Raw genomic sequence first — 11680 nt, forward strand, 5'->3', positions numbered from 1 at the left:
CGGTGATTGGGCTCAGCAGCTGGAGCGTCACATCTTTCTGCAAGGGATGGCCTCCTTCCTTCCTTCCCTCCTAAAACTTACTCCCTTAAATTTTCTTCTGTGCATCTTAATTAGCACATTGCCAGCTTCAGGCACCAGGACACTTTCTCCTGCTTAAATCCTCCTCAAAGTACAATCGTGTTACCTTGCACATTATAGAATATGGAAACGTTTAATGATGAAAAGCTCTTTTAAAGGTTTACTCTGTTGAACTTGATGAGATTTTCAATACCCCGCTGTGTTAAATCTCCACGCACACAGACAAAGGCAACAAAAGGTTTAGGAACTGAATAGTTCAGGCTGCACCGTCGACATCTCAATTTGTTGGATTAGGGAAATGGCCTTGCACCTGCCCTGAGTTTAGCACTGCGAGGTTAACTCCAGTTTCAAGGCATTAGCTTGAATGCAAATAAAATATGTTTACTCAGTTAGGTTTGAACATGTGTTGTCTCAGTTGCCTGATAGCCTACCATGACATTTATAGCTGTGTTGATTCTTATGGTTAGGGTAAATCTCTATAACTTTTGGGGTATTTTTTTGTGTGCAAATACCAAAAAAAAAAAAAAAGAAAAGAAAAAAAGAAAGCAGAAATACAGTATGTTTGATTTCCCTTAGATTCATGCAGTGCTCAGATAAAACGACCTTATTTACTCCCGGGTTTCTTATTAAAAATCTCATTTCCGGAAATATTTTACATCAATTTCACTCTCTTTCAGGCACAAAACTGTTTGCCTGTGAGCTAGTGCCGTCACTGAAAAATCCTGAATTTTTGATTTCTGATGATGATTTTGTAGGGATTTAATTATGGCAGCCATAGCCCATCCCAGCACTTTGCTTCTGCAGAACAAGAGTGTTGCCAGCTCTTTGTAGCCCACCAGAAGCAAACTCAAAGGATGGTTCCTCCAAAAAACTTTGTCTGACAGATCTTCATACGTCATTCCTTGGCATCTATCTGTCAAATTATTTGGCAGTTCTCTCCATATGAATTGTAGCAGTTTAGCTGCAACAATTTCCAGATCAAAGCTGTCAATCACTAGGCAATTCCCACAAGGACATGCAAAAGGACCTGACAGGAAAATTAGCTAAAGCTGCAATAATCTAGAAGATGTGAGAAAGATTAAAAAAAAAAAAAAAAAAAAAAGAAAGAAAGAAAAGCAAGATTCCCTGAATTATATGGATTGAAGTTCAATTACTGTTTTCCTTCAAACAATTTAAGACAGTGAGCTATCATAGCCACTAGATCTGCAGGAAAAAATCTAGAAAGCGAGTTGCAATTCATCTGTTTCCTTGGCATTCCCTTCCTTTCCAATTAAATATGCTTTTCTTTTCTTTGCCATTATTCTGAGGAGGCAGTAAACTTCAGTCTAAATGAGCATTTACATGAAAATCAGAGCTCTCCAAGGCATCCACTGAAACTCCTTTAATACAATATTTGCTTTAATTTGATTTTCTCTCTTGCCAGTGGGAGAGTTTCAATCGCATTTGGTATGATTTATAATTGTACGCCCCCTCGTCCTGCAGAGGTCATTCCTTTCCTAAAACTGCATCACTTGACCAGAAAGAATTCCTTTTACAAGTAAACAGCTCAGCAATCAATACTGTCCACAGATGATAGTGAGCACAGTGCATTTTTTAATAGAGTCTCTCAAATGTCAGAAACCTCACTTTAATCTCCAAGAAATATAATCTGTTTACATCACCTGCAGCCTCTTGGTTGTCTCCTTCAGGAATACTGCTTTCTTGGGCTCACTGAATAATCTCTTCTACTTTATTTTTGAAAAATCCAGCTTCATCATGCGTATTTCAAGCAATCTTTACCTTCCTGAATACAAGTGAATAGGGGAATCATATTATGTGATTCTCCTTATTTATCTCTCCACTTCAAAATATGAAGCCACATACAAAGGGTTAGGATGTGAGCATCTTCTTAAAGATATTTAATCCTGCTTCCATGATATTGATCTCGCTTTGTTTTATTAAAGTAATCTGCCACATGCTATTGAGACTGCCTCTCAAAGAAACAAATACTTCTTCTAAAGAGGGAACTCCGATGAAATATAATGTTTAAAATATTAAAAATTACTATGTAGCATTGTATTTATAGGGACATACTAAACTTTTACCGAACATAGAATGATGTGCAAAAAAATAAAGGCTAAAATCATCAGCAGAAAATGAAAATTCTAATAATTTACAAAGTAACTATTTTTTCTATTGCTAATCTATGCTATGACATGCCAAAGCAGTACCATGCCTGTTAGAATACTGAACAAAAAGCAAAAAAAAAAATTTGTTTATCTAAAACACGTACTCTGGGTCTGATTTTCTGTCCCCACATTTATCTCCACCTATTTTGTTGTGTGTCTGCACGGTATTACATAGACATGTAACAAATTCAGTAACGTAAGCACCTAGACAGGTCTGCATGTGTATCTTCTGCTTAGCTATGCATGTGTGGTTGTGTGCTTTTTGACCAAATATAACATATAACTGATGGAAAAATTAGAGTTCCGTATCTTTCTGTCTGTGCGGGGTTTGGATTTTGTGGGGTTCCCCTTTCTTGCAATCTGAAGCTCTTAACAAGTCATTGTTTATCACCTACATTAGCTTCAGTACTTAGAGATGTGGGTAAACCCAGGTGACTTCTGCACAGTTCTTTGGCTTCTTCTGGGGAACTTTGGGCTTTATTTCAGAAACAGTGTGCATTACCCAGCCTCAGGTCAGTTATTCCATCTGTGTTAATTGTTGGCTTAAAACCATTTCCCTGCCTACATTGCAAATGACAGCAGTCTTTCCAACTTTTTTTTTCCCTCTTCTTGCTCTTAACAGAATATCCCTACAACAAAGATAACAAACTTTGCATATGCACGTTGCATGAAAAAGAGCAATGTAGAGACAGTTAATCTTCCTCCAGAAACCAGGAGAGGGATGAAACCAGGTTAGGGACCAAAGTGTGGCTCCTCATGAGTTAACATAGCCTGTAAAATAAACCGATACGCATTTCTGTAATGTATGTACTCTAGCTTGTTTTACTTGCTTTTAGAGTGGCTACAGTCTAAATGTGCATATATATATATATATATTTATATACATATTTGCACACGGCTGTTTCACTTGACCGTATTACTAAAGATGAGGCAGAAGACCACAGCGAAAACCTGCCAAGCACTGAGCCAGGGTAAGATTTGCAGCCTCTCAGGTGCAAGGCGCTCACATGAGGGGACATTCCCAAAGAAGTTGCAAACACATCATCAGTCAAACATTCTCCTGAGCAGAAATCCCCTGCACTGCTCAGGAAATCCTGCCAGCCTGCGACAAAACACCCAGAGCCACCGGCAACCTAAGAGCTGAGTGAAACCACTTCACACCATGTCAGAGAAGTACTTAACCCATGGTATGTGGGGAAGGGCTAAAACCACTGTAGCCCCCTTCCTAGGGCTATGGCTTTTGGCTGGACCACTTCAGCTGACAGAACTTATCTGTCACACTGAGTGAGGGTGAGAGTGAGACACCCTGAAATACATCAGCCCCAAATCAGAGTTGAGGATCCACAGTACAGCTGTGCATAGGTTGTTCAGAAATGAATGCTCACAGTGAATGCAAATGGACCCACACTGATATTAAGAGGAAAATCCAGAGAAGCAGACTCTCCTTATCCTCTGGGCCACCCATTTGTCTGGTCACTGCCTGTCCCCATAATGCACCCCAAAACCTATCCCACCAGAGCAGTGGGATTTACCTTATAGCTTCCAGTCTAACTGAAACCCCATCCGTCTGCTCAGTAGCACAATCCCAAAATGCCCCTTTGTTTTTTCATCATCCTAAGAAGGTGCAGCTTCTTGTTTCCAGATGTGGCACTGCCCTGAAAGCAGAAGGCCCCTAATGGGATCAATGCACAAGCTTCCTTGCTCTGTGAGGATGTGTTGTTGCCTGACAGTAACTTCTGCGATGCATTCAATTGCCTCTGTCGATGCCTTATCAATGCTTTTCCTGTGCTGAGCACCATTTTGAACAGTGCTCATTTCCATCTGTGAACATTAGCTGGGGGGAAAATCTCCTGGTTTTTTTCTTATAGAAAGCCCATTAAAAAAATATATCCATTCACCTGAACCAGGGGTATGTCAGAATATTATTAACTTTAAATCAAACAAGTAAAAATAGTGATGATGCACATCAATATCTGGAATAATATTTAATATTCTGTTCTAGCAAGCTCTGAAGTAGCATCATTATGTGGCTACCGCTGCAGGGAGCAAGGAGTAAGCATTGAGCACACTTGAAGGCAGAGGCTGTCATTTACAGATGTGCTTTGGATAAGATTTGTAACATGCAAGTCTGAGTCTCTCCCTTTCAGCTATTGCAGAGGTGCAGGGAGCTGGGGAAGCAGAGGCAAAGGAGGATGGACTGAATTTGATGGACTCTTATCTGTCACCTCCAGCTGAGGTTTCTTTGAACTACTCTCTCTACTGATCCATAACAAGAGTGGAGTGTCATGTCTTATTCTTTACTAAGGCCACTGGGACATAGTGTTGGAGAGCCTCAAATCAAATGTTGGCTGTGAAGGCATGTTATAAGAAACACCCTTCTCACTTCATGTGAGCCATATAAAGTTCCCTTCCCACCTGAGAACTGATATGTCTTTGCCAATTCTGAATCACCTTCATGGAAATAAACTTTTGGGGTAAGAGCTGTGAATGTTGCCCCTCTGTTACAACCCCTAAAGTGATACTCAAAAACTGCTGCCAGTTTCTTCCCACCAATCTGCACCCCTGAAGCTGCGAACTCACACCGAGCTAGCAGGAAATTATCAAAGGAATGCTTCAAATCTTGGTACTTCCCCAAGTATTGCTACTCACCTCAGTATGTACCACTACTAGAACCTCCACACAGACCCAAACAGAAAGAGAAAATGACCGGCTTTTGTTAGTGAGCTTCAAATATTTATTGTCTTCTTTGTTCCGCCTTTGCAGCTTAAATCGTAGTCAGCTTATAATGTCATTACTGGTATGAAAACCATCCTGCCAAGTGTTCCATGTACTCTATAAAGGTCATAGATGCCCATTAATTTACACCACATTTCCTTTTTGTTCTTAATTGCTCAGATACTTTCTGCATTTTATATACATGCTTTCTGGGCTTTGTGACACCAAATAACCCTTCACTGTCTGTCAAAAGGAAATGCATTCTTCGTATCACCCTAAGTATTAGAATTTCTCATATCAGTCTGGATTACCTGCAGCCCCTCCCTTTCACTCTTCAATTTACAGATTATCCAACTAGATGGGGAATTTTTTAACTCAGTATGTATTTTCATGCATAAGGCAGGAGGTTGCATCATCTCTTTCATGAAGTATTCCAGTAATCTCTGGATTCATATCTTTCTCGCCCTTGTCAATTTTTCTCTTTGATTACTCTTCTTTTTTATGGTAATCAGAACTGGCATGGGGAAGTACCTTAGGCTGTTTTGACCAATTACACCTTCAATCCTTGAAATCATCTTTTTGACATGTCTGATTAAAATGGATCAATTAAAAGGGACATTTTGCTATTCCTTGACGTGAATTCCTCACTTTCGGTCCCATCGCATATTTTAGTTCCCAAGAGTTACGGCACCATTAGAAGACTTTTTTTTTTTTCTGTAATCAAACTGTTATAATTCTTTTTATAATGGTGCAATTATCTCCTCTCATCTGGTTTCACCTTAGCTAGCTCAGTGAGTCATAGACCTTTACATCTACTGCATCTACACCCACTGACGATCAACAAGGAGCGACAGTCTCTGGGATTCATTTGCTCTCCGCAATGGATTTACAAGGAAGCACTTGCTTAGACACCCTTCAGTACAAGCTCTGAAAGAAAAATGTGCAGGCAGTGTACTGCCTACTTTATGTATTCATTGTTTTAATGATTCCCAGTAAAAGAAAGTCTAATTCTTTCTCTCCTGATAGTGTAAATCATGTTACAATCACTATTGGTGTGGTTATATAAAAGTAATGTAAATAATGCAAATACAGCTCAGCACCCCTCGTTCCTTAACTGTGCTGTGCTTCCTTCCAGTTGTCTTATGCACTCCTCTTATAGAAAAGAGTAATGGTTAGGACTTGAAAAGTCTTGCAGGACTAGCATCACAGGGACAGGTGTCGTCTGCCTAGAGCAGGACTAAAGTACCCAGATTAAAAGGATCAATACCTGCTCTTACATTTGGAAGTAGTCATGTCTTCCATGCAGCTGTTGAATACAAAAGATTTCTGATAGGCTCATGTTTTCAATTTTAAGTCATGCATAGAGGACATAAATGAACCATGCCAGGAGAAATTCTTGTTTGCTAAACCCTCTGTGAGTCCTGCCCTGGACCAGCTTTGGCTCTTGAACGATTTCCTTTGAGTCCTGGCTGGTCTTCCTTTTGAAATCTTGAGAGGGGTACATAATTTCTACTCTGTGACTGTCTAGCCAGGGCTGAGAATGGAATGTAAAATGAATAAATAAAGAAAAAACTTATGAAATTACTTTTGTTTGGCCTCTTACGTACTTGCTTTATGTGTATATATGAAGGAATTAATTTTTTTGTCAGAATTACTCATGAAAAGCAGAGTTTAAAGTGGTGAGTGCATGAACAGCATGCACAGAAGCCAAAATGCAAATGTGCATGTACAAGAATTCATGCCAGAAATTCTTGCACATTCATGGAATGTGACTATTCCAACCAGGTTCATTGAAGCAGGCAAGGAAGGTAACATCAATCTTCAGTGGCTGCTGATAATCCATAGAGTAAAAGCCCCAACAATATGGGGCTTCTAAAATTCACTTCAATACTGAATCCATTCAAACAGAGCACGGCATGTTTTCCTTCCCCAGTCCAAAACAACCAAAAGTGTTTTAACTCTACATCACTCATGCTCAGGCAGCATTCTTGTGAAGGCCGCGGCTGAAAAGGAAATCTGGTCCTGCAATGGAAGGCAGTGATCTGTGATTTGGGAACTACTGAGCTTTGTACTTTGTAACCTTCTTAGTGGCCTGAAATAAATCCTGCAATCTCTTTGCTCCTCCACTCCCTGCCTATAAAATGGTGATAGTGCTGCTCCTCTTTCCAGAGCTCAGAAGAAATGGACCCGTGTGGTACTTGGATGCTGCAGGTGCCAGGACTGCAGAAGCGCTGACAGAGACAGCACCCTTTGTGGAAGCCAAGCTGAGTGACTCTCACTTAAACCAAAAGAGAATGAACCATAGCCAGGCAATAGGGCTGGTGAGGATATCTACTCCCACCTGTGAATCATGCTGTGTATTTGCACATGTTTGGGGCCATTAGGGACAGACGCTCCCAACGTGTCAAAATTTCTGTCACCCTGGCTTGTGGGCCAAGTACTGGTGGGAAAATGCTGGAATGCATGACTTTTCATTACCAGCTGTTTAGTCTAGGCCAGACAAATTCTGGTGTGACCTTGATCTCCAAAGCCAGGACACATCCTCAGAACACTGACTTATGGTTCCTTGTGACAAATATGTTCCTTTCTTAACCAAATCTGTGTAAATCAACATGCATCTGATAAGGACCAACTCTCCATGTTGTGCAGGATCAATTGCCCAGTGTGGGCCCAGGGGACACACTGAATGAGCTCCTTGAGCTGGATCATAGCCTACATCGGAAACGAGCATTTAATATATAAACAAAATCAACAAAATACATCTATTTAGGAAAGCAGTGCAACTTCCACCAAAATCAATAGATTTTTTTTTCCTTTTCTGTCTTGCACATGCTTCTTGCTCATTCTCTCAGCTTCACAGCATTGCTCTCCTCAGTCCATTCTTCACTGTACGCTTTGGGGAGGGTCCAGCTGAAATCGCTCTTCTCCAGGAAATACAGATTTTTAAAAATTTAGAAAACAAAGGTTTTTCAAGTCTCAATATGAGTATGATCATGCAGGTTAATACCAAACCATCTCTCATTGCATAATATTTGAGAGCAGGCAATTTCAGGGCTATAGAAGAATCTGGAAAATTACATAAGAATTCTCCTTTTGCTGTAGGAGCTTTAAAGCTGCACCTTCATTCAATCAGGAAGATAATTTCCTCTAAGCAGCAAGTTTCAAATTCTGCTTATGACCTTGGTGTCATGACAATTTCGGTACTAACTTATTCCACACTTAAAGTATTGCTACTAGAACTGTGAATAATCATCAAAATTAACTAGCCTATAGACTGATTAAATAATTTCCTCCAATTTGCATTTGATATGTTTATTAAGTGCTGGAGGGTGCTATTTGCTCTTTTTACTGCTGTTAAGCACTGTGTCTGGGTTTTTGGCATAGGTGCAGTACTATTATGGTTACTACAAAATTTTTATCAGATTATGGCATAAGTTACCATTTGATACTGTAAAAACGCCAGTAGGTAGTAGATAAATATTAAGATACAATTAGCTGCCACTACCTTTTATTGCTTGGGCATTCATTAATATCGAGATAAGGCTGCATTCTGTGGCAGTTACAATTTTTTTACAAATTGCATTTTCTTACAAGTAATAGTGCAAGAGTAAACAAGAAAGAAGCTGACTATAAACAATGTAAACATATGTGGCAATATTAAAGCTTCAGAAAATACAAAGTAGTGCCCATGTGTCATTCCTTATGCTTTGTTTGTCCTACCACGGTCTGCAAGACCTATTATCCACAACAAGCGATTCCTTGTGAGATGTTTTTATTTTGAAGCAGATGAAACTATCGGTGCTAATAGTCAATAAAAACTGTGATTTGAAATGTATTGGAAATAGGTGTTTTTAAAAGCGTGCCTTGGCCCTTTACACAAGCAAGTGGTTGCTAATGCCAGTGTGCATTAGAAATGCAATTGTACTATACTTAGATGTGGTTCAACTGCAGTTACAACAGGGCCATTAAAGAGCATTAAAAAAAAGAAAAAATACAGGTAGAAAAGAAAGAATACAGGTTAAAAAGGAACATGTTCTGTTGCTCAGCTAAAGGATTTATCTATAATTAGAAAACAAAATTGTTCAAAATTAGACTAAATAGATAAAATATTGATATCTCAGAGAACATAAACATACTATACAGAAAACATGCTTACTTACATTTAGCCTTGTAAAGAATTCTAAAGACTTTCAGCATGGCTTGGGAAATTAGATTCAACACAATTAACTGGCAAGTAGGAGAAGACTGTGGACTCTTCTCTTGGAAGACTCACGCCTGCTGGTCAGGGAAAGTAAACTCTCACCTGTCATCCCTGATGTTTTTCCAGTGTCTTCCCAAAACACAACTACTTCTGACCAGGTGTAAATCTCAACTAATCAAACCCATATGAGCCAAATGGCACAAAAATTAAATCTACGGTGAGTAATGTCGCGTAAAGGAATAATATGTGTGACCATGTGATTGCCTGCATTCCTGGGCTGGAGCTGGAGAGAAGTGGGAAATGCCCAGCTGACTTAGTTGGAACCGACTCAAAACTTCATCCGCTTTGGTTCAGTTCTCAAAATAGGGCACATGACCTCTAAGTAAGACAGTACAGTAGGCTGCTTTTACACTACATCGCTGCTCCTGCAGCCCCTAATACCAATTCCCTCGCTTTTCCAAGCATGGGAGGAGGTACAATTTGACACTTGCTGAGTTTCAGCATTATCTTGATTTGTAATGCATTATCCATAGCAAATTTGCCCCTACCTTTAGGAACAGAGATGACATCTGCTACAGAGTGCCTTACACTTGTCTGTCTGCTGCTTTCAGTGTCGTATGTCTGACATGAGTTAACCTCTAATAAAACCTAATATGAGGGAAGAGAATTGCTCATTGGAGGTGTCCGCACTGCTCCTCTTGACCTACTTGGAAAACTATGACTCGACTCTTTGCGGCTTCCCCATCGCAACACAGCTGCAGAAGGCAGTAAAACAGGACCACTTTTAACCGAATCTGAAATGTGCTATATATACATTTGTATGCCTTTGAATAACATTATTTCCGAACCTTGCAACACCCTTTCGTTACTTTATCAAGCCCACTACAGATCCCTCTCCCCCTTTTTTTTCCCCCATGGAATTGGCATAATGAGAAAAGATAGCCTTTTCTCTTCACAGATAAAGATCCAAATTGCATTTTATAATCTGACAATTACAGAGTTTGATTTTTTTAAAATAAAACAGATAAACTCCCCTCCTTGTTCAAGATGGGACCGTATTTGTTAGTGACAGCTGTTAAAATGCTGCTAAAAATAGATATAGTGTCAACCACTAAAAAGCTAAGTGCTCCTGTGAACCACAAGTAGAAAACAAATGAGGTTTCTACAGAATTTGTGGAAAATCTGTGAGCATCTTGCACATACTGTGAAAGGTGCTTTATTCTTCCAGCAGCCATCTCTGTCTGTATCACAGGGGAAAGGGAGGGGATCAAATGTTTGGTACTAAGGCAGTATAAGGCAGATTGGTATATTCCCTCAATTTTATTTTCTATCTGCTTTTTGTTCTTAAAAATACAATAAAAAAATATGATGCAATACAAAGACTGAGGCTACATCCCAGCATTTCAGATGCCTTTTTCATTTACGACTTTGCCCTGAAAAACAACTAAAGAGCCCAATACATTGTAATTATAAATTAATAAAAAATAGTTGTTTTGGCTATGCCAGTTATTGGGAGAGCAGACTATGTGGTTGGGTGCTTTTTGCATGGCTGTGACTTGCCAGGTTCCTTGCAGACTTGCGTGGAACTTTTCTCTGACTTGGAATTGCAGCCTCCAGCCCATCTGCGGTAGTTCTGTCCGATTAATAAATGAGCTGTATTCCAAACCAGATGTATGACACGAAATGAGTAAAAAGAGAGAGAAGAGAATTGTTCACATTCAATGTTATAATACATCTCAGTAGGTTCCTCCTTTTTAGCTACATTATGGCTAAAAATAGAGCACTAGTGTAGGCACAGTGAAATATGATTTGTTTCCAATAATACAGTAAACTAATTGTGAAATTAAGCTATTGAATGTGCCGTTATCGCCGCGTCTGGCCTCACCAGCACTTTCTGCTTCCCCGTTTAACATTTATCAAGTTACCCACAAACTTTGACGGATGCAAACAACAGCTGATAAAATATCGCCTTTTCCAAGGCCCCAATCCTACAGACTTCGGCACAGGTAAAATTCCCGGCGAGCAGCCCTTTCCCACGTTTAAAGACTTGCATCGAGGCTACTAGAATAGGGCCAACTTTCTCCTTCCTCCAATGCCTAATTTTTTCCTAAAGATGTTTAAATGAAGAGACATTTAATGCCCTGAACTCAAACATAATCAGTTCTAAAAGACCTTAGCCACATGTGAAATATTAATTTAAAACCAGCATCGCTGTTGGCACCGATTTTTCTGTTAATGTCTGGAATCGGGGCGGGTTTGCCCCACCGCAGCCCCGCGAGTGCGGCGCGGATGCTCCTGCTCCTTGCCCGTACCCCGGGACCCAAGGCTTTAAACCCAGCATCGCTGTTGGCACCGATTTTTCTGTTAATGTCTGGAATCGGGGCGGGTTTGCCCCACCGCAGCCCCGCGAGTGCGGCGCGGATGCTCCTGCTCCTTGCCCGTACCCCGGGACCCAAGGGCACGCCGGGGGGCAGCGGGGACCGGCTCCCCCCCCCCCCCGCCGGGGCGGGGGGGGGGG

The sequence above is a fragment of the Corvus brachyrhynchos genome, unplaced genomic scaffold, assembly GCF_000691975.1.
Source record: "Corvus brachyrhynchos isolate BGI_N302 unplaced genomic scaffold, ASM69197v1 scaffold229, whole genome shotgun sequence".
Taxonomy (NCBI): Eukaryota; Metazoa; Chordata; class Aves; order Passeriformes; family Corvidae; genus Corvus; species Corvus brachyrhynchos.